This window comes from Castor canadensis, chromosome 7, assembly GCF_047511655.1.
Source record: "Castor canadensis chromosome 7, mCasCan1.hap1v2, whole genome shotgun sequence".
In the NCBI taxonomy this organism is placed as follows: domain Eukaryota; kingdom Metazoa; phylum Chordata; class Mammalia; order Rodentia; family Castoridae; genus Castor; species Castor canadensis.
The window spans coordinates 51,942,871-51,967,858 of NC_133392.1; the positions used below are offsets into that span (position 1 = coordinate 51,942,871).

General features: G+C 36.7%; 1 protein-coding gene and 1 non-coding gene across 2 annotated transcripts in view; one reads left to right on the forward strand and one right to left on the reverse strand.

Annotated features, from left to right (window-relative positions):
* The window catches only part of Ank3 (ankyrin 3), a 618,024-nt gene that overhangs the window by 410,983 nt on the left and 182,053 nt on the right, over nt 1-24,988 (reverse strand). The window lies entirely within an intron of this gene.
* On the forward strand, nt 6,607-6,726 carry LOC141425330 (small nucleolar RNA SNORA32). Its single transcript, XR_012450392.1, has one exon. It is a non-coding gene; the product is annotated as a small nucleolar RNA SNORA32 (small nucleolar RNA).

Sequence of the window (24,988 nt, forward strand, 5' to 3'; positions counted from 1 at the left end):
TTCCTCAAACCTCTTATCTCCTCCAGTAGCTTCACCATGGACGGTTCTCCTGGCTTCCTACTTCTGAGACCGATCAAGCCAAGATGACGTGTGTAGACTTTGGAACACAGCCAACCAAAAACCACCGTTTGCAGCTGCCTATCCTACTTCACCTATGCTTCTAAAGCTAGTCCTTCCTCTTGCACGCCTGATTCCTTCTACTCCCCAATGAAGGACACTGCCTCACTAATTCACCTTTCTTATTCAATAGTTTTCTTCTATCATTTTGATTAGTGTATATATTCTTGCTAACTTCCATTTCCCTTGCTATTGCCACCATTTCTTAAAATTGAGGTAAAATTAGCATAAAATAAAGTGCACAGATTCTAGGTTTTCAGGCAAATGAATTTTTATCTAAAGTCATAAACATCACCCCCCCCCCAAAAAAACAGAACATGCCTATCACTCAAGAAAGTATCTTCCTTCTCCTTTCCAATCAATTCCACCTCACATATTCAAGTTACCATTGTTCTAACTGGAAGAAATAAGATCAATTTTGTCTGTTTCACAACTTCATATAAATGAAGGAATTACATAGTAATTCTTTTCTGTCTGCCATTTTTGCTACATCTAATATACTTGGTACCTATCCAGGTGGTTGCATAATATTAGTTAGTAATTTCTCTCATTTTTCTTGGTGATAATATTTTACTATATGAATGACTACACTCTTTATCCATTCATTTGTTGATGGATATTTGGGTTGGTTCCAGTTTTTTAATATGACAACTGAGGCTGCAATGAACATTTGTGTAAAAGCTTTTTTTGCAGACTGACTTATGTTTGGTAAACAAACAGACAGTGAGGAACTGACCTGAGTAGGCTATTTGTCGAATAAATCATCTGTTCCTCATTTTAGACAAGGTAAAATATAGGAAGAACCTTTTTTCTTAGATGTTAGACTGGTCAATGGAAACAATGGCTCTATAAATGCAAAGCATAATAGCAGTTTCAAAGCATGTGGAAGAAATGTGACTCATTTGTTATTCATAAGTGCTCTACTCAAACTTTCTTTCCATTCCTTTCTATCCTCCCCAACCAACACCAACACTTTGTGTCTACTGTGTTTAGGACTGGAGATGAGGAAGAATCATTCCAATCTTCAAGGAAATTTTGGGATAGTTGGAGAACATGAAAATGAAGTAAAATACTTTAAGTGCAAAAGTGAACTATTTCCAAAGCACAACACTTCCCAAGAAGAGACTGATCAAATGATTAATAACAGTAAGGCTAGTACTAAAGAGCATGGATCTGAGGGCCAAGACTACCAGGTCAAAGTTGAGTCTCAATTCTTATTACCTCTGAGAATGTGGGCAGGCTGCTTCATTTCTTTAAAAGGGGTAATAATTACATTACAATATGAAAGATGAGCAAATCAGTACATTATATACACATATGTAAATGCCACAATGAAACCCCTTTGTACAGTTAAGATATGCTAATTTAAATTCCTAAAAAATAAAGATAAAAAAGATAAGCAAATTAAGCATCATGAGCACAGCACTGCATGTTTGGAGAAAAACAGGAAGAGAAACTAACCAAAATGGAAGTTCCAAAGGTAAGGGCACCAGGAAAGACAGAATATAAAATGAGACCAATGCAGGCTACAGAAAGTCCTTTTATGTCATGATAAGGATCACTCAACAAAGAGAATTGCTGAGTGTTTTGTGCAGGACTATCATAGTCAGATATAACTTTCAAAGATATGAAGAAGTAATTGAGAGGGAGCAGCACGGGAGACATGCAGAGATCAGACAGACAACTGCTCAGAAACAAGAGCCTGAGATGAGGAGGCAGCAACACAGAGGAGGGAAAGGAAGACAGGCGTGAGACGGTAACAAGAATCAACAGAATTTGGTCATTGATTCAAGGGTGGCCCTTAGATTTTAGTTCAAGTGATTTGCCAAGCTGGGAGTAGAAGAGTTGGGACTGAGGTAAAAATACTAAATTCAATTTTGAACTAAACCGAATTTGACAATTTGTTGGCAATTTCAAGTCGAGTTTTCCAGAGAGAAACTGAAGTATTGACATGAAATTCTAAAGAAAAGAAACAGGTTGACTATATAGATGCAGGAACTACCATCACACAGAAAGGTGGTAGGTAAGTCATGGAAATGTACAAAAATCATTCAGCATGCAGAGATCATGGAAGAGTTTTGAACACAAACTTTGGCAATTCTAACATTTTCAAATTAGTAAAGACAGAATGATAGACACTGGTTGGTTGCCCGTGTCCATTCTGGCTTACCACAGAGGATCAGAACATGTTGTGCCTGATGGTTTTGTTTCTTCTACTACTATGATAGATTTGGACGCAATCATAGTCAAAGACAAGCACGGTGGGACTTCTGGGGAATGTTTCCTTATTTGTATGAAATGGAAAGATGATGGTTCTAAAGATGAAGTCACTGAACTTACATATCAACCAGATCTGAAGGCTTTTCTACTTCTGGACTCTCTTTTTAATATGTGAACCAATTTGAATCAGGGTTTCTATTACTTAAGGTAGAAATCACCCCAACTAATAGAAGGTATCCACAATAGAGATGGGAGGACACTGTTAGACTGGAAGGATGAAGAGAATGTTATTATTGAAACCAAGAAGAAAAGTTTTCAATATGGAAAGTATCAGATACATTATCTAATCTGTGGATGATGTGGATGTATATATACAAAAACATTCTTTATGTTGATATGTATTTCTATATACCTCGACTTAGGTACAGGCTCTGTTATATTTGAAAGATCATGATTAATAATATTAATTACTGCAAGGCTGAGGCAGAAAAACTGTGAGTTTGAGACCAGCCTGAAATATACAGCAAGACTCTCTCTCAACAACAACAAAAAAAAAAGACAAAAAATAAAAATACTAAATACTTATTGTTCTTCCTCCACAATCTATTATAATGTTTTGCATATTAGTTTACAGTAAATAACTACTTTTAGAATAAAAACTGGCTCTAATAAGGTAGAAGTGTTTTAAGGCTTTTTTTTTTTTAAATGGAGTGATTGGTTTTATTTTTTAATTAGTTACTATGGGAAATGCTTTCTCAGTTTCAATAAATATACAATTTAAATGCAGAAAATTTTAACACTTGTGGGAACACGATTTGATATTTTTAAGTATTACTACATAAAGCTAATACATGAATAACAGATTTGCTAGTACTGATAGAAGTTGCATACAATGATTTTGTTTTATCACTCAAAGATACTAAAATTAGATGAATTCTAGAAAAAAATTAGATGGATTCTAGAAGGATTAGCAAAGATTTTACAAGCCCAGATGATTCTAACTTTACAACGAAAACCAAGAAATCTAACAAGATCTTCTCCACTAGAGAACAGGTTATAGGCAGAAGGCAAAAGGAAAGATGTGACTGTATTTGCCATCCTTGGTAAAAGAGAGAAACTGCTATCCCTAGCAAGAAATGCTTACACAATAGCAGCAAGTTCAGGACAACAGCAAATGACAAGTATTTTGTAGCATAGACTGATGGGACAATTTTAAGACGTTCTTTCCAAGGTTTTATAATCTAAGACTAATGCCTTAAAGTCAATATCCTCTATAACTCTAAAAGGATCCCTGATGTTAAGGCTCATGCCCAGAGTTCTGGAACCTTACTACTCAAAGTGTGGTCCACAGACCAGCAGCACTGGCAACAAGTGGGAGTGTGTTGAAAGCAGATTCTTGGGATTCACCCCAGACCTACTGAATCAGAATCTGTATGCTGATAAGACTTTTAAGTTCCTGGTGGAGTCATTATAGTTTGAAAAGGAGATTTCCAGACTATCCTACCTTTGACCTCTTAAATTCTCACTAAAAGAGAACAGAGCCCATGACTCACATGCATAAGTCTCAGAATTCTAATACAAAGCTACATTCTAGTGCAAAATTCTAGTTGCTCATAAGACCCCTGCAAAAAGCAAACCAGTAGATGGACCAATATTGACACGACAGTGCCACTTAACGAAGTCCTCTAAGAAGCTTACAATATAATTTTAGGGCTGGCTCAGTGGCTCAAGTGGTAGAGTGCCTGCCTAGGAAATGAAAGGCCCTGAGTTCAAACCCAGTACCAAAAAAAAAAAAAAAAAAAAATATATATATATATATATATATATACATACATATAAAACTTTAAATACTTGAATCAGAGGCAATTTCTATAATTTTACTAAAAATTCCAGTGTAAGGAGTAGAAAGAGGAAAAGAAAATAAATTCACAATTACATAATTATAAAGTAGGGCAAAGAGCTAAAAGACATCAGGCCACAGCACAGAGGCAGCCTTTACTTAGGAATTCTTTAGGAGATTCCCAAAGGATTATCTTTAAATAATTAACTTGTCTTTGCAAATGGCTATTCCAAAAGACATTTCATAGGTGTTGCTATAGCTGATGTAATCTAAATTAAGGACACATCCCTAGTATGTGCACGTGTTGTTTTTCTTATTTCCCAATTTCAATAATAGCAAAACTGCCTACTTCTAATTTATATTCCAAGTGCCACCATAGTTACTGGTATACAAACTCCACCCAATGTGGAATAAGTGAATGCAAGCTAGAATTCACTTTTGCTTCTCCTGATGGGGAGAAACTTATAATGACATCAACAACATTCAACATGGAACTGTAGTTATCCATTGAGCTCAAGGGCCTCTTTAGGTAACTCAAATACTAATCAGTACTTGCCAATTCAACCAAGTATAGAGGCATGTTATGGTTTGGGTATGATTTGAGTGTGTCGCACAAGGGCTCATGTGTTAAAATTTAATCTTTATTTTAAGGTAATAAGAGGGTAGGAACTTATCCAGACCTTATCCAGAGGTACAGCCTTTGGGAGATAATTAGGATTAGATGAGGCTATCAGAGTAGAGGACCTAAGATCAAATACTGAGAACAAAATAGACATTCTCCATCTCTTGCCATATCATACCCTGTGCCACTCTGGGGCTCTGCCAGCAAGAAGGCAGATGTAGCTCGTTTACCTTATACCTTAATAATCAGGAGTCAAAATAACTTTTATAAAACATCTTGCCTCTGGTATTTCATTATAATGAAAAATGGACTAATACAAGACATAGGAAAAATTTCATTCCACCTTTCTGTGTATTGAAGCAATGCACTCAGTCTCCAGAGCATTTGTAATGGCTAAATTGTAAATAAAGCCCTTCCTAATATTTGGAGCACTTTGGTTGCTTGCAAACTGAAGATGAGCTCAAAACAACCCATTGTTAAGACAAGTAGGGAAAATTAAATGTTTGCTTCTTCCCATTTCTTTATAATTTTTTTCTCCATAATTAAAAACCTGCAGAGTACTCCATCTCTGGGGAAATGTAATCTGCTAACTTTCCTGCAAATTGACTTCAAGAAGTCTTCAATAATAACATCAGCTCTCCTTTTTATTATTATAGCTCAATATTTTCAACTTTAATTACTTTAATGGCAAAAGCACCTTTCGTCCAAGATAAGGGACACATTCAATTCCCATTTGGTATTCCTTATGCAATCATTTGAGACAAAAAATTAGATCATCCTAATTTACAAAGCAGAGAGTCACAAAGCATGCATGGTGAAGAGAAACCTTGGCTGGCAATCAGCTGAATGGCAGATGGAGGGAGAGAATCCAAGTCTCCTATGTCCCACCCTCTTCCACTATATGATCTTTGTCTCTTTATAATTTACCAAGAGTTACATAGACTACCACAGGTATTCAATTATGAGAAGAACTTGTTCCAGAAAAAAATTCCACAGACTTTAAAATAAAAGTAAAAACATGTCCCAAGTGATTTGTAATAAATATGTGCTAATATCAATCCTCCCAGTGGGGTGGTTAGAAAACAGGATTGTGTTTTTTAATTCTGATGCACGAGGTTTGAAAAGTAGTCCTAAATGATATCAGATTTAGACATGCCAAAGCACAAAATACTCAGAAAGAGAAAATGTGGTGGCTGTAATCACCCATAAAAGTTCACCCCCATATCTCGGAACAGAACTTTCAGCATCATTTAGTAAAAAAAAATATTTTTAGAGGTTTTATCTGCAGTTGTGTCTTTCCCCTGTGGGAGCATCCATTTTCACTGTCAGACTCCTGACAACCCACCCACAATTCCTGTCTCTGACTCTCTCCTCAGCCCCTCTTCTCCAGCTTTTTGTCCTGAATGCTTCTTTCCCATTTCCCCTAATCTACCTCCAGACCTTTCCTCTCTCTCCCTCCTTGAATCACAGGGCAGATTTAACCTTCCATGTGGAATTAGAACAATCATCTTCACACCCTCCTGAACTTTTATGGCTCAAAGAAAATTTCAGAACACAAAACATTCCGATTTATACAACACTGTTTTGTCATATACATTTCACTTACATGCTTCCTATGAGGATATTGATGTTAAGAGCATGCTTTGAACTGAAACTGGATAGTCATACCCCGTCCATTTTTGCATTTTAAGATAATTAAACACTAAAAACAACAAATAGTCTAGCCAACAAATAGGCAAAGCAATGGGGCAGCTCTCAAAAGTGGAAATGACCAATAAAGGCATGAAAAAACTGGGCACGAAAATACTGGGCATGATCAAGGCTTTCAGAATGCACTTTCTCATTTGCTGTGGACAAGACCATAAAAAACTCCCCACCACGTTTTCTATGTGCCACCTTGTTAGCAGTCAATTTACTGGGAACAATATTGCAAAAAAACAAAACAACATGCATGAGAAAATGTTCAACATCTTTAGCCATCAGAGAAATTCAGCTCAAAACTACATTGAGATTGTATCTCATCCAGTCAGAATGGCAATCAAGAAAACAAACAGCAAATGCTGGCAAGGATGTGGGGAGGTTATGCGTGGGTAAGTGGCGAGGACACACCCCTTTTCACTTATCTGCTCCTGCTAGGAATGTAAATTAGTCCATTCATTGAGGACATCAGTATGGAGGTTTCTCAAAATTTTAAGAATAGAACTGTCACATGATCCTGCTATACAACACCTGGGAATGTAACTGAATTAATATCAGTACACAGATACCTGAACACAATGTTTACTGCAGCACTAATCACAAGAGTCAAGCAATAGGATCAATCTAGGTGCCCATCAACCAAATGAGTGGAGAACGAAAATGTGATATATATATATATATACACACATATACCTATGTACATATATGGGTGTATATACATATATGCACAAAATGCAGTTTTATTCAGCTTAAAAAAAGAGCAGAATTATATCATTTTCAGGAAAATGTATGGAACTGGAGATCATGTTAAGCAAAATAAACCACTCAGGAAGACAAATATCGTTCTTTTCCTCATATGCAGTTTCTAGATTTAAAAACCATGAAAGTAGAAGGGTGACTATTTGGGAGGGAGGTGAATATGATTGATGTATATTATATACATGTATGAAATGTCATAAAATCCACTGTTTTGTGCAATAAATATATGCTAGCTAAAAAAGAATGGAAAGAAAATATATAATTTTCTAAACACGTGTTGCTAGGTAGACTATCATTCACAAAATTGTGCATAATTAAAATTCCAGATTTCAAGGTTATCATTAAAAATCTATGAGTAAGCTAATCAATGTATCTAAGTTCAATATTTTATAACTTCACATTTACCCAAAGACTTATTTCAATGAGTATATATTTGTCATATTCAGTGATTAATGAAAAGTCCAGTCACATTATGTTCTTAATCACAGGATGGTACAGTGGCAGCATTTTAATTACTGTTCATTTGTTTGTTGTCACAAATTCCCTGTTACATTGTCTTCTAGATTTTCACAGGGGAGAAAAGACAAATTAAGACACTTTCCTGCCCTCAGAGGGTCTAGAAGCTTAGATATGTTCATAATTAATCAGAATCCTGGTTACTTCACAAAAGCATACATTCTCCTCAGAAGTGTCATGAATAAAACCATAGAATCATTTCTGAACAATTAAAGGAATCCTATTTATAATATACCAGGTAAAATAAAATTAGATAGCAGATTCAGCATTTGAGTACCTGTGAGTAGCAATTATCAGTCTCCCGTAAATGTATGATTTATAAGACAATACATATTTTCATCAATCACCAAAAAAGGAAAAGGAAACTAAAGAGGCCCATTTTTTTAAAAAATGGGTAAAACTCACAAAAAATTATAAAGTGTCATAATCAAGAAGTCAAATGACTGTTCAGACAACATCTGTTTGGTTTGACTTTTTGTGTTCAGATTAAAATATGTGAACTCTGAAGAGAAAGGTACCACCTTAATAGAGGCTACTTAAACCAAGCTGGTACCCAAGCACTGATCCACTCCACAGTCTACATACAGCATGGTACCTTTATCCTTTCATTGAACAAATGCTACTATTCCCAAAGAAATGCAAATAAATAGACACGGGTCATTCATTCCTATAATCCCAGCTTCTCAGGAGGATCATGGTTCAAGGTCAGCCTGGACAAAGAGTGAGATCTCCCCACACCCCCCATTTCAATAAGCCAGGGGTGGTGTGTGCACCTTGTAGTGCCATCTATGTGGGAAGCTGTAGCTAGAAGATCACTGTTTGAGACCAGACAAAAATGTGAAACTCTACCTGAATAACTAAAGCAAAAGGGGCAAGGGCTGTGGCTCAAGCCTAGCCCTAGAGTACCTGCCTACCAAGTGCAAGGCCCTGACTTCAAACTCCAAAACCGTTCCCTCTCAAAACAGTTGATGTACACATTCCACTTTCCAAAACCTTACATTCTGAACCTAATTATGTAACCAAATTGGGACATTAAAGGTAGCAGGGAAAGGCACCATCGAAATACAAAGAGGTTGCTATATGCAAAAGGGTTCCTTATCCATAAATGAGTTCTCTGGAAGCCCAAGTGAACACATTTCTGAGAGCTTTGGTAGGACAACCAGGAGAGGAATGGTGTGGAGAGGACAGTGGGCTGAGAGCAGACGCAAGCAAGAAGGAGAAGGCAGGGTTAGGAAACCAGTTTTTTGACCCACAACCCACCTTACAGAGAATTCACTTCATTATGATTTTAAAAATTTGTTTCCAATGATTGAAGACATGTGTTATGATAGAAAATAAATTTATTTTATATCATACATTATATGTAGAAGTAATGAAGAACATTTTAATTCAATCAAAAATTTTAAATTAAAACCAGGTGACCTGGGGGACAAGAGATACCCTTTATGTAGAGTTTATCTCACTTCCTCCTAGATTTGGTATTTTGGCTGAAAAGTCATTAAGCAGGAAGCTAAAAGCAGTTCTGGTTGATGTCAAAGTCATTCAAAAGAAAGCATCAGGAAACAAGGCAAATAGAAGACAGGAGTGGGGAACCTGCTTCTTAAGTGGAACATGTTCTCTTTCCATGTGACAAATCACATGCTATTTCTTCATGTAAGGGACACTTAGAAAAGAAAAAGCAGTCCTTTAAATGAAGGCATATTATGAACATTTTCAAATATCTATGGACTTATCACAAACTTGATAAAAAACAATAGACTATAATTAGAATTTTTGGCTAGCTGAAAAATTCTTAGCTCAGTGAGAAAGCTGTCTGAAGTCTAAAGGATGAGCTGACAGGAGTACATAGGTATTTAGATTTGCCATGAATTCAGGTGGCCATAGACATAACAAAAACTCTCAGACAACAGACACAGGCACTAACCCTTCCCCTGTGGTTGCATCCGCATTTGCAACAGCAGCCAATGATAAGCCCCATTATTGAAGACAGGTTCCAAAGAACAGTGTGTATAGAAGATAACCTGTGGCTCCAGAGCCACAGTCCCAATTCATTCTGGATCTTCTATTTCTATCTGTGTGACCTTGGGTCTCAGTTTCCACATTTGTGAAATGAGATAGCAGTGGCACAAACTACATGATTGTTATAAAGATGAGATAAAGTATCTATGCAAAACATTTAGCAGAATATTTGGCATTAAAGAAAGTTCTCTGAACATCATTCTGAGTGAGGTTAGCCTGGCCCAAAAGACCAAAAATCATATGTTCTCCCTCATATGTGGACATTAGATCAAGGGCAAACACAACAAGGGGATTGGACTATGAGCACATGATAAAAGCGAGAGCACACAAGGAAGGGGTGAGGATAGGTAAGACACCTAAAAAACTAGCTAGCATTTGTTGCCCTTAACGCAGAGAAACTAAAGCAGATACCTTAAAGCAACTGAGGCCAATAGGAAAAGGGGAACAGGTACTAGAGAAAAGGTTAGATCAAAAAGAATTAACCTAGAAGGTAACACCCACGCACAGGAAATCAATGTGAGTCAATGCCCTGTATAGCTATCCTTATCTCAACCAGTAAAAACCCTTGTTCCTTCCTATTATTGCTTATACTCTCTCTACAACAAAATTAGAAATAAGGGCAAAATAGTTTCTGCTGGGTATTGAGGGGGGGAGAGGGAGGGGGTGGAGTGGGTGGTAAGGGAGGGGGTGGGGGCGGGGGGGAGAAATGAACCAAGCCTTGTATGCACATATGAATAATAAAAGAAAAATGAAAAAAAAAAAAAAGAAAGTTCTCTGGCTAGCAGTTATAGTATATCTGTGAATTATGTATACATATATATATATATATTTATTATAAAAGAAAAATCAGTTACTTTTGTGCATGCTTAAATATGTACCCTTATCTGACCATAGATATATTTAAGTTAGTGTCCAATTTTACTAATATACATAAATAATTAGAAAACAGGTTGATTGTGTTTCTGTTCACATGCTGCTCCTTAAACTTCAGTTTATCATTAGAGAACTTTGACATACAAAGAGAAATTCTGTAAATGACGTAACTATCACAAACAATCGAGGCATTAAAGTAGTACAATTTATAAATTTCTCTGCCAGAATGTGCAGTGAAGTTCTTAATGAAAGGAACAAACATTAGTAACCATCAATAATAAAGAAGCAGTGATGAAACTTATTGATCTCATTGAATTGTGAGAGCACTCTCTGTGGATTGCCTTTATTGTCATAACAATTCTATAAGGCCAAGGTATATTATTATCACCATTTTACAGATTGGGAAAAACTGAAGCTATACTGTCTGAAGTCCAGACCTAGAACTCAGTATCTCCTTACCCAAATTCACTCTTCCATTTATATACCATGGAACCTTGAAGAGGCATTATCAACACAGTTCAGGTCATTAGAAACCACAGGCAATAATCTGACTAGATCTTACATCATTCTTTTGAAGTTCCTCAATTCTACAATGAGACTAGAGGTCTACACAAGCTGCTCCCCAAGTGGCCAAAGCTCCAGGCAAATTCCCCAGATGAGTCACCCATAAAAGTCAAATCATCCTTTGATTAGACTATCCCATTGAAACCACCACCTTAGTTATGTGCCAGGGAGTCTTAAGTATGTGTTATCCTTCTCAGGTACTATGATATCTTAATTCTATCTTAATGCATGCTTCCATAAAGCCCTATGACTGAAAGTATGTGAAGTGTTGAATAATATAATATAAGGGAAACACAATGGCATATATAATCATGTTTTCTTGTGATCTATTTTATCAGAAGTGACATGCATTAGATGTTTATTCAAAAAGTAAAACCATAAGCTTTTAGGACAGAGATGCAAGTAAAACTGATGGACACCAATGATCTAAATGGCAGGTCTGTGTTAGACAAAGCTCAAGACAGATTTAGATATCTGCTTACAAGGCAGTTGTGGCAGATATAAGTGGTCTGACAGGCCACTTATAGTTTGACAAACACAGTAAAGGCAGATCTCTTTATGCATGGTCAGACAGAGAATGGAAGGCATCAAATAATTGATGTTAATTACTTTAAGGATTTGATTATGATGAACAATGGACAGCAAAGGGCATTTTTCTGAAAGGTGCTTTTGAATATTGTAGCAAGAAATCCCTTTGAAGAGTGGAATGAAGTTACTAAATGTGTTTGGGATAATGGGGAGGAGTGATCAAAAACTCATCTATAAAGCCTTCTTGATGATTCTAAACCTGAGTAGAATCAATCCTTTAGATTCAACCTCTAGTTTGAAGGAAGTATAGGGGATAGAAGAAGGAAAGGACACTGCTAGAATGAAATCACAAAAATGCAGAACATAGAACACTCTATTGGCTAAGTCTTGTCAACAAGTCAAGAAACCATGAGAATATAGAAGAGTAGAAATTGTTCTAAAACTTAGTTCGGCCAGCAATGGTGGCTTACACCTGCAATGGTAGCAAGAATAATTCCAAACCCCAGTAATACACACACATACACTTAAGTATCAGACAGGCGCCAGTGGTGCACACCTATAATCCTAGCTAATTGGAAGGCTGAGATCAGAAGGATCACAATTCAAGGACAGCTCAGGCAAATAGTTTGCAAGACTACATCTCCAAAATAACCAGAGCAAAATGGGCTGGAGGTGTTGTTCAAGAGGTACAGCATCTGCTTTGCAAGCACAAAACTCTGAGTTCAAATGTCAGTCCCAACAACAACAAAGCCTTAGAACACATAACCAAGTACAGAAAGCAGAAACTGATTTGGACTCTTGGGTCAAGCTGCCTACCTATAGGGAATATTACTGCACTAATAAAGGAAATGTGACTATGGACTGGGTATTAGTGAATACGAAGGAATACTTATGAGTTGTTTATGTACAAAGCTGTAAGAAATATTGATAATATTTGAGATTGGGAATATTTTATGTCATATCTTATTATGTAAGAAATACTCTTTTTTAGCCATGCATACTGAAGCATTTAGAAGCAGATAACATATCTAAAACTTATTTTAAAATAATTCAGTATCTCATTGCCAAATCATGGCAAAATGCTGATAACTGTTGGATCTTAGATGATGGGAATAGATTAGACCATTTTCTGTACTTTTGTGAGGTGGGAATTTTATATAAATTAAAAGAATCTAAAATTCTAAGTGTACAAAGCTATTATACATGGGTGGTTTAATAATAAATCATACATGATCTTTGAAAACTTTAAGATTTATATATAAAACTGTTTTTGAAAGAACTGACATTTTACTTGCAGATTCAAAAATTTTGTATCAATTGCCTAAAGTTTTATATATTGAACATTAATCTTTTCTTATTTTATCGACCATGAATTATTTGGGCTTTAATCTACTAACTCTTGAAGGCCAATTTTTATCCAAATTAAGCATTAGCCATTTTTTATTGAGAAATTATGAGGTCATTTTTCATTGGGGAAATCCACTAGAAGTTCTGTTACAACTGAATTTAACCTTATATTAACTGGTATTTCCAAAGTTACTTGAAATGCAACATATCTATCTTCTTCTTATATAAGAACCATCTAGGCAGAGGCAGAATTCACAGGAACAATGAGTATCCCAATCCCAACTCCTATTTTTTCCCTTTCTAACTCATACTATTCCATTTTCCTCTAGACTCAAAAATTTCCAGTATCTATATTAGAAAATGCTAAAATGAGAAATTTTATAAAAATCTTTCAATTTTGAAAGGCCTTAAATATCTTACAATTTCAATCAGATCACATAATCTACCATGGTTTACACAGCAAAAGGTAATTGTCCCTGCCCAGGACAGGATCAGAACTGTGCAGCCAGCTTCAAAAAAACAATATGCTTGTACAGCCACCTGGATCAAATTTCTTCACCCGATGAAGTTCTTATTCCTATTCACAGGAAACCTCAATCTAGTCCTTCACAAGAGCACAGCAAAGCAGAAAAAAGAACTGGACGATTTATGCTTTTTTCAAATGTAAACAAAACTGATGAGAACGCTCACTGGTGTGGGGAAAACATGCAAATACAAATATTTCCTTCCCATCCAGTTGCATTATTTTAATGCAGGAAAATACTGTCCTGCTAGAATGGCTGCCAAGATGATTCTGCCACTTCAAAGGAAGCAGCTCAGTCACCATCAGCACCCTTTGAAGGATCACACAGGTGACACACATTTCAAATATAATCACTCAAGGCAATTCCAAAGTGGTTCTACAAAGCCCTCCTGAGATTAACAACTTTGGCTATTTCTGAACATCCATTAGAGAAAGATACTTCTAACACTTAAAAAGATAGAATTTGAACCACATACTCCAAACAGAGACACAGTTCACTGAGTATTTTAAGGTATCGTTAAAAGTTTCTTATAAGTTCTATAGAACCACTGACTTCCCCAAGATCAAAAGCTGTGGGTTTTAGCAGCTCAGTGAGGCAGATATGATTTTGCTTCCACTCAGAATTAAAAACTCAGATAACTAGAAGAGTCCCAGTTATAACCGCGATATCAGGAATTGATAACGTGAAGTTTACTGGGCCAAAGTGCAATGTTGAGATTTTTTTGTTTTCAGTGAATAAATTGGTTAATACTTACAAGATTCAGGAATCTAGAAGGTGAACTGTTTCATGGGTATGAGGTTCACTCTCAATTCTCTCATTGCCTCATTTGAAAGTTCTAGTCTATGCCCAAGTTTTTAAGAATTATTTCCCCTTTTGTAGTAAAAGTCATACTGCAAATTAGTGGGAAAAATTTATAATTCATAGCCCCCATTTATGAAATGTGAATAATTGAGAAAATATCCACCATTATAAAACAGCATTTATTCACATATCCATCTCACATTTAGAAATGTATGATCTGAAATGTAAGAGACTGTGCTTTGGGGGAGGATATTTGGCTTCTATTACAATATTATCTCCAAAGATATCTCAACATTTAGGGGTTAAAAGAATCATATCATCTAAATACATTCTCTTAAAAAGAGAGTCAAAATGAATAGGAAATGTCACAACGAAACCCCTGCACAACTCATATTAATAAAAATGTTAACAACAAAACGGAGTCAAAATGAAGTAAATCATCACTTGGGACACTCAACATTGAACCTTTCCAAAGTAAGAATTCTAAAGACATTGACGGTGCATTTTATACATGTATCCCAAATAAAGTAATTATAGGTACGTTCTGAGTGTATCAACTTGAAAATACACTTAGGTATATTTCAAAAACGCTTTTATACAGTATGTTTTCCAATAAGAAATGAAAACAATCCCACAAGGACCTAATATTTAGATCTAACTTCTCATTTTTAGTCATTCAGAATGAACAAGTAATAGTGATTCTGAACGTAAAGAGTCAACTAGTAAATTGAACTCCAATTTATAAAACAAAAAACAAAAACAAAACGGAACTTAATTTTGAAGCATTTAGCAATAATGGAAATAAAGAACTTAGTTATAACTTCTATAATATTTTCAGATACATAATTTTTAAAGTCCTTTATAATGGCAGTTTGTTTTCAAAGTGAACTCTATAGGAATTCACATTCCTATTTAGATTAAGATGCCTTCTTAGATTCCATTCTAAATATAGGTCTGATATTTTAATATCAACACAGTAAATACAGTCTTCAAATATCTAAAAAGGAAACTCCAATTATACTTCTTTGATTTAGAAGTATGAATTTAAAAGAAGAGCTCTAATGATACTCTAGTCCTTAGACAACTATTAATTTAGAATTTTGTACTTTGGGTGGGACTTCAGACCATTCTCCTTCAGCTAAGAGTTGTTCTTTTTTTTAACCTACCAAGACCACTTTGAGATGATTCCACCTCTGTGGATGAGTGGTATTGTTTCCTTCCAATCTAGCCAGATATGAAATGCAATGCACAGTGACACAGATGCATCTAAAATACCAACAATGCCAAATGATTTCAAACTTCATAATTATCCTCCAAAACACATCCAGAATCCCCACAAAATGAATCTCATTTCTCATTCATCTATCTGTGCCAACTAGAGATAGTGAATAAACCAACAGAGCCAATTTTCTGGGGAAGGGGTGGGGGAGAACGTAGGGAGCCCCCACTTGATATCCTGAGTATGGTCAGAACAGAAAACAGACACTTACCATGTCTTAGCACACACACTCCAGTAGCACTCACAAAACCTGCCTTATTGACCTTTAGTTCATAGAATGGCAACATGAGTAAGAGCCAGACAGGAATCATGAGTTCTGCCCATGCCAGGTTCACTTACCTGCAAAAGGAAAAGCAAAGTTTAAATCTCTCTAATCATGAAGGTGCAATTATCTCCTCATGTCTCTACTAATTAACTTCGATTTAAAGTAGATTATGTGAACAAAAAAAGACAAATACAACTTTACAGCTTTTAATAACATGGTTTGCAAACAAAAGTTCCCTTCCCCTGTCTAGAAAGTATGACTTCTTTAACAGGTACAAGTTAGATGGATGCAGAAGAGGCATATTTTCTTTATGACAAACTGATGATAAACAACCATTCTTCAGTTTATTGAAAGAGCAGATGGAACAACAAAACAGTGGGTGGAAAAAGAAATCTCTTAAGGTCATGAGGATGTGCCCCTAAGAAATATCTAATGATTGCCACTAGATCAGTTGCAACTCTTTCTTTATAGGATAAATTGGTGCTAGTTATTGCTGGAATTTTGCCAACAATCTCCTAGGCAATGGACAGCTAGAGGAGCCATAAATAGAGCAGCAAACACCGTTACGTTTGTTACCCTGAAGCATTCTGCCCTTATACAATTTAGTATGTGCATTCTGAAATGTTTTAGCAGAACATTCCTCTTGTCTCAAAAGCATGGGAAACATCCAAAATGCTGATGCACTGGGGACATATAACCAGGAAAAAAAAAGAAAAATGGAAAATCAAATCATCTTTATATCTATATCTATCTATGTTTTAGGTATTATGTTTAAGCTGTTGTTATGCACCAGTGCCATGTGCATTTTCATTTAGCATTTAACTCAGACGTGAGGTACTAGTACCTTCATTTTCTGTATATGCAGAAGTTAAACTTACTCAGAGCCACATGGCCAAGAGTGACAATGCTAGAACAAAAATACACATTTAAAAAGTATTATCAACTCAGATTTCACAGATTGTGGAGTCAAGACATCAGTTTCTCTCCTAAGATTCATTTTGACATATTACTGAAAGACTGAGGAAGATTATAATTGTGTACTTCAAAAGCCATCAAAATGACAATACCATGGTTTTACAGCTGTTTTATGTAATACGGAGAACACAATTCCCTTAGAATAAACTAATAATAATACGTGATTGATAGAAATGAAGTGTTTCAGTGGATCAGTGTTTATAAGGATCAAATTTGTCTTTATATTAGTTTTATAAAACTGGACTGAAAAGTTTCTTCAAGGATTTTTCATAGGCTTAATAGCTGGTATATAAAATGATATAACATACATAACAATACCTATTACAGTCACTGGCATCCTCCACTTGTAATAGCCGTCTATGTTTGATTTCCTCTTCTGAAGCTGTCTTCAGATATGACATGAATCTCAAGAAAATACCATTTTTGTTTTCTGGTAACATTTTGACTAAGGCCCACATTACTGGGTGGAAGTAGTACTCACCTCATACCAAACAACTTCTTCTCTTCAAAAATCAAATCCTCCCTTATAAGATATTTGCATTCGTTAAGGTTATCACATCAATAGGTAGTTGGATAGGTTTCATATGTATATATCAGGGGAATTGTCTCAAGTACACACATTATCTTCTAAATTGAAAACATTGAAGTGTACAATATTCCTTTGACTGTTACGTGGATTTTTCTTCCACTAGTAACTTTATGGTTGGGGTCAATCATACAAGATTGATTGAAAATCATATAGACTCAATGGTCACTGATTATTTACCATGTGCCCAGTACAAGGCTAAGCATTTTTATAAATGTCTGCCAATTTTATTCTAGTAAAAATCCTCTCCAAAAGATTCCTATTTAAGGACATGGAAATGTAGTGCATACAGACCACAGTTCATGTAGATATATACTGGGATTCCAGTCCAAGACAATCTTTGGGCCACCTGGTTCTACCCGACTTCAAGCCTGACCATCTCTGCTATATAAGGAGATGTGCTGCTTCTGAGTGAGAAATTTTTCTTTAAAAGGGACAAGAACATTCATCAGGCCTAGTCACCTTCACTTCTTAGGAATATTTTATACTTCTGTCCCACACACTGACTGCTCCTGATGCAATTTGAACATCTGGTAAGAAATTAAGCATGTATATTCATGAGCCAATTTTCAAATATCAATCATCAAAATTGTTCAAACCTTGTTTTTTTTCTTCCTTTCTGCCTTCAATTTGTTGTAAGAAAATGTTGGTCACTAGGAGTTAGGTCTGAGATGGGCATTTTGTACTATGGTTGTAAGTTTTAGCTAGAAGAGAATTAAAGATATATGACAAGAAAAGGAATCAAATAGAAAAAGTAGTTCCCAGAGTCAGGTTTTCTGTGAATTCCATAAGATTATAAGATAACGGTTATGGTAGAAGTATAGTCATCATCTGTGCTTCATCCTACTAATAAGTTCCACTTCAAGATTGCATAATAAAAACTATTAACAGCTAGAGATAATTGCTCAATGCACCTGATAAAGGGTATTTTTGACTCAGAATTTTATGCAAATGATTCATGTGTCTCACAATATTATTTTGAAAGCTTTTACTGTACATGGTCTCCAGCCTCTTATGACACATCCATTCAGAGACAAGACATCAATTCCCTGCAGAACACTGAGATGAAAACCCTGGTGCCCTTCTGCTAGTACCAGACAGCCCTCCTGCTTTGTATCCGCTCCTTCCCCCACCCTCACACAACCATCAGAAGAACAGTGTGAAGAACATTTTTGAATAAGAAACTCTGCATGCTGAGTAGTATACAGAATACTTTTATTTCTAAAGAGATTCAAATGTCCCTGATGAATTTCTGAAACATTTAAAGGTCACAAACTCCAATGTAAACAAGTCTTGGACATAGACCAATTGAGTCAAAATTGAAATAGCCATCCTGAATTATGTACATTTTGGAAAGACTAGAAGTTTTCTATTTCATTGTGGATAACACTCAGGGAAGTCACCTATTATAGACAGATACATATTTCCAGGTACTTTTCCATCAATTAAAAAGGCACAACATGCAGACATTCATCTGGGTCTCATCCTGAGTAGAAAAAGGTCACATTCATCTCCCCAGAGGCAGGAAAGTAAACCAAAATCAAAAAGCATAAAAGCAGAATTTCATGGTGTCATTTTTTACTCAGTGTCTTAGTGCACTCACTGAGAACCACTCCCGTCTTGGGTTGTTTTTGCCCAAGTAAAGCAAATATTCCTCAGAATGCTTTCTTCAACTGAAGAGTAGAAAATTCTGTAGGAAACATCAACCAATTAGTTTTAAATGTTAAAGTTACCACCAAGTGGTAAAGTGTCACGTTGTAAATGCCAGGGGTTATTTTCCACACTGAGGAAACAGGAGAAAGCTCTTTCTACAGAAGAACATTCTCAAGCAAAATCAATTATTCATTGTGAAGCAAGGAAAATGATTTTGCTGCTGGCTTAGGTGCTATCAACAATTTCCTGGCTTTAGACAGGGATGATAATTCTTTCAAGATTTCTGAAAATGTAAGAAATCATCCTGGAGAGAATATTACTTAAATGCTACAGTTTTGATGCACAATCAATAGTACAAAGCTCAAGAAAACTCCTGTGCTATAATTTGGAATCTATATATGTTAACGATCAAGTAGGATTAAAAACGGTAGGAACAGTTGAGAAGTCACAGGAATGGTGGGCTGTATTGGGCGAGATCCAAAGAATTCACCTAAAGTAAATTAAAAACAGAAACAATAAGAACATTATTTTCATAATTTACATGATTCATACTTAATTTTCATTGAACACCTGCACTAAGGAATTCTCTAGTAATGAACTTTAATGTTAAAAGTAATAACCATCTCAATCACGAGAAGGAATAAAAAATTGAGAAAAACCTGAATTTTTCTTCAAGAAGTACAGATATTAGTGTTTCTCTCTCTCAACTATGTTTTTTCCTTTCTAACAAAATTACCAATACCTAGAGAAAACCACTCACTCATATTTTGTATTTCTAGCATCCAAAACATATTGACCCACAGGTTGTGCACACTGTTGCTCAATAAATGCAGGCACATCTAAATGAACTGCTGGGGGAGCACAGATTCTAAGAAGTAATGATTGGTTTCAAAGATTTGAAAAAGCAATGAAGGATATTTAAACTTTGATACCTAACTACTCGTCAAGATTCTACTTTATATGCAGACAACTAGTTGTTCTTACTCTAAGTGTTGTCATCTCTAAGAGGTTAGAACAGGAAGAGACCACTTTATGGTGGGAGCAGAAACCAGGGAAGAGCCGAAACCAGGGAATAGCCTATCAGAAAGTAAAACTCAGTGGAAGTGAAAACTGAAAGAGGCTGAGTCTAAGGTGAGGGAAGTCTGGCTAGAATAGGACATTAGTGTTGAGTAGAGAAAGGTTGATGAGATATGGCTCCAAATGTGAAAGCTGAATGGCTTCAGATTGATAACATACCCCCAAAATATATGTTAGTGTTTGCCTTCTACATGCTATAAAAATTAGAAGCTATATCTTTATAATATTTTAAAGTATTACAGAGCATTCATGGAAGGGGAAACAGGTATTTGTTTTTTAATAGACATTTTTATGTATAGCACTATGCCAGGGAGTAGTAAAGATAAGCGTTCCTTGTAGAATTAACCTCAAGTATATATACACACACAAATCAGCAGGTTGACAAGATGAAAGTTCCAAGATGAGTGAGAAAAAAATTGTAATCAAGAGTGACATTTCTAATTTAATATCCAGTAAGATTTAGGTATTAAGCAATTAAAGTGTCTCACAGTCCATCTGAATGGGGCCTGGAGTTTGCCTAGCTGATTACCAGTCCTAATTCTAATGTCTCTTTGTTCTGAATTACATATGAGTTACAAGATCAATTTATAAAACATTTAGTGGTCCACCTGACTGACTGCATAAATATTAAGATAAAACTAGATTAGAGACATATATGGACCTGTAGAATAATCAGGAACTTGAATCCCACATCTGCCATCAACAGTAGTATTGCCCTGAGAGATTCACCTCCCACATCTGAGCCTCTTTCGTCATCAACCAAACCAGGATAAAGATAAATATCCTACAGCAATTCTCTGAGGGCTAAGTATGAAACCATATGGGAACTGTCTGTGTCATGCACCAGCACTCTGCTCAAATGTAACATGTCAAAGGCCGGAAACTATTAAAGTAATCATGAACAACTTACTCTTCTCTAAGAAAGAAAAACTATGATTCTCCTCATCTCTCTGCTCTCATTTTTCAGAGAATCTGTGTCTGCCCAGGCCCTCCTGGACTGTGGCTCTGCCTGCAGTCATATTAGTCCTTGGCACCGCAAGCCCTGCCCAGAGTTGGAAGCTGGGCCAATCAAATTCTGGAAATTTAAACCAAACTGCTAAGACCAAGTCAGCCAGCCATTAGAGGCTAAGGTGATGAGGGACCAGTGGAAGTGAAATGAGCAAAACATCTGTCTGCCAAGAAAACATGAAGCAGATGTAGGGAGGAAAGCTGAGGTGAAGGTAGTGCCACTCAGAGGGAGAAGAAGAGGGTGTGGCTGCCTGAGACTTTTCTGTTCTGTCGAGGAACAACTCTACTTTTTTGCCATTGTATCCTCCAATATCCATTCCTTCGGTTCCTTAGAATAAGTTCTAGTTTCACTTTCTTTAGTGAGTTTCTCTTCTTTGAAGTCCAAAATGTAAAAAACTCAGAGCAAATTGAGGTTCTGTGTCTACTCTCACAATGCACACGAACATTATACCATGATGGTCATTTCAGGGGCCTTTCTTCCTGGGTTAGCTATAAACATGCTGTCCAAATGAAGAAAATAGAGCCACTAGACGGTGAAGTTTGAGTGCAGCAGTATGTTTCCAAGCCATTTCCAACTTTGTCAGCCTAACTGAAGAGAAGTTCGGTTTAATGCATCTGCAGAGCTGCTCCTCTCAGGTGTTTCCTATAAAATATCAAATTTTATTGTGACGAGTTGTAGCCTGAGTTATGACACTAGGTGATCTAAAGAGGACCTAAGATAATGACAATTTTTTGCATTAAAAGTTACTGTTAGGTGTGGTGGCTCATACCTGTAATCCCAACTACTTGGGAGGTGATTTGAAGGATAAGAGTTCAAGGTGAGCCCAGGCAAAAAGTTAGAAAGATCCCATCTTGACCAATAATCTGGGTATATGGTAGCAACAATCTGTTATGCCAGCTATGCAGGAAGCATAAATAGGAGGATCTGGGTCCAGGATGTTTGGGGCAAAAAGCATGAGACCCTATCTCGGGATGGGATTGCTCAAGACACAGAGTGCCTGCTTAGCAAGTGAGTTCAAACCCCACAGCTGCCAAAAGAGAGAGAGACAGAAAGAGAGACAGAGAGGGAACATACTGTTAGATAAATGAGTATGTTGAGCTTGAAGCTAAATAAATTAGTTTAATGATAATATGAGAGCAATATCATTTATTCATCAACAAGCTCTGACCAGGAGTCTCTAAGTAGGTAAAGCATTATCCTAAACACTTTGGAGTGCTGCAGTTATGAGTTCTTCCAGAAAGCAGCTGACATCACAGGCCAAACAAGGGCAGAAGTGATTACATCAACTTAACAAACACTATCGGTCTTATTACTTGGGAGAATAAGTGCTTCCGCAGCAAGCATTGGTCATAGATACTCCTGAATGGCTCCAGCCCCTGCACATTAAGCAGGACCTGGCCTGACTTGAAATGAAGAACTTCTAGGCAAAATTAAGACATGACAAGAAAGGATCCAGAAAGAGGGTTATCATGATCACACAGAATCTCCCTCCCTTAGAAGGAGGGAAATAAAGCAGTGACAGATAAGGCCTAGGACAATGGTTAATTAGTTAATTTTAATCAGATGTTTGGACGTAATCAAGTTATTAAAGCGTCAGTGCCTCCATGACTGGGATTTATTTACATGAGGTTGTATCCTAGCAGTTCACCACCAGGAGGGAATTTCAGAACCGTCACTCTTCCCTGTCAATAGTAAGTTCCATTCTCAAAGGGAAATGGCTGCAGGATTTACAGCTATGGAACTAGGACATGAGAAATGGCTTTCCTTGTACTGTCTTCCTTAGGATCAGAAGTCAAATAAAGTAGCCAAGCAGAAAACCAGAAGCAAATCAACTGGCCAAAAATGAAAGCTCGTAATATGTCACTCCACTGGTATCTTTGGGACCAAGAATATGCCAGGCATAGTGCTAAGTGCTGGATAAACAAGTAAATACATTCTCTTACCATCTAGAGCTAACAATCTAGTGGAGGAAGATACAGGATCTCAAGCAAATAAGCAAATAGATGTCAGTACCAATTCTGGTCAGAGCTTTGAACAAAATTCACAAGGGCAGGGTGAAATAGGGAACTATGACTGAATACGGGATTGGGAGTGTAGCTCAGGGATAGAGTGCTTACTTAGCATGGATAGGTCCTGGGTTCAATTCCCTGCATTGTAAGAAGAAAAGAAAAAGAAAATGGGCAAATTGAGAGGGAAGTTCTCAGGGTGGCCAAGAGGAGGTGACATTAATGTGATAGGTCACCTAAATCCAACACAATCATCCAAGGACTCAATTTTACAATGATGAGGACACAAAGAGCAGTTCTTTGTCTTCCATGAAATGTTTGTAAGTGGAGCTCTAAAAGAAAAATCCAAGCATCTTTGGCAGAGAACAAGTGAAACTGAATTCTAACACAATTTCACAGGAGTAAGGGGACAGGTGATGGGAGCCAGGACCTGTTCTTGGTAATCTCATTTTAGCGTCACAAATCCTAGTGAGAACTACAGACTTATAGAGAAAGCTCCACTGGAAGACAGAGCTGCTGGATACTGGGAAATCCCCAAGACGAGCATCTGCAGAGCTGGCTTCCAGCCTGGTTTTCACTGGAGAGTCCTTCATTGATTAGTCAGGTGTCTAGCATTTTGAAAAATGTAGCATGGCATTACTGTAAATACAATTATGTCTCCTGTTTTGATCAGTCTTTTCTGACCACCTCGTCCACTCCCTAACAGGTGCCAATATTCCAAACACAGAGGTTTAGCTGAGACTAAAGAGATGTCAGGGAGAATTTTCCTTTCCACACCTCTGTGAAATGCAGGATTCCTGATAGTTCCAGACCTCAGGAAAGCATTGTAAAGTCACTGTGCCCTGGAAGAGCTTAGGAATGGAGTGTCTTTGGCCTCTGAATCCTGGATCTCAATTTACCACCGGAGTGTGACCTTGGGCAAATTATCTGACCCACTCTGTTCCTTAGTTTTCTGACCTGTGAAATGTTATAGGATTATGAAGGTAAAAGGAGGCCACACAGAATGAGTATTTACGTGAGCCCTTTGTACTGTTTATATCTGGGGTCATATTATTTTATTACCTACCCAAAATTCTTAATGAAGTAAAATAAGAAATATCTGACTCTGGCTCAGTCATTACTTAAGACTCAGTTTTCCCATTTACAAGAAAATGGGAAAAAACTTGCCCTTGGGATTGTTGTGGGGAACATGCAAGAAGTGGCATTTGAAAGCACTTTGCGAACTGAAATACCACAATTGATATAAGACATCATAAACAAACAAACAAAAAATGCAACAGAACTATATGCTGGGTAAGATAATAAGATGACTGGTGGAGGTACAATAGACAATAGAGAGTAACTGGGTAAGAGCCAGGCTAGGAACCAGAGAACCACAGCCTCTGGCTAACTAGGTCTCCTTGGGCCAGCTGCTTCAACTCTGTGCCTCCACTAACTCATAATAACATTCAGTGTCATGATATATTGCATTAGCAAAGTCCTGGAACACATAACACTTGATAACTATTGGCTATTAAAGTAGCCAGAAACCTTAGCACTATACCACCTTAAAGACTGGCATAGCCAAGCCTAAATTGAAAGCATAGGACAAGAAGGATATCATGGAAGAACTTGCTCTTCATTGCCAGAAGTTTCTGGCATAGCCATCAAATAATTTATGTAACACGCACCTACTTTTTCTGTCTTGAAATGACAGCATGTATCAGCAAA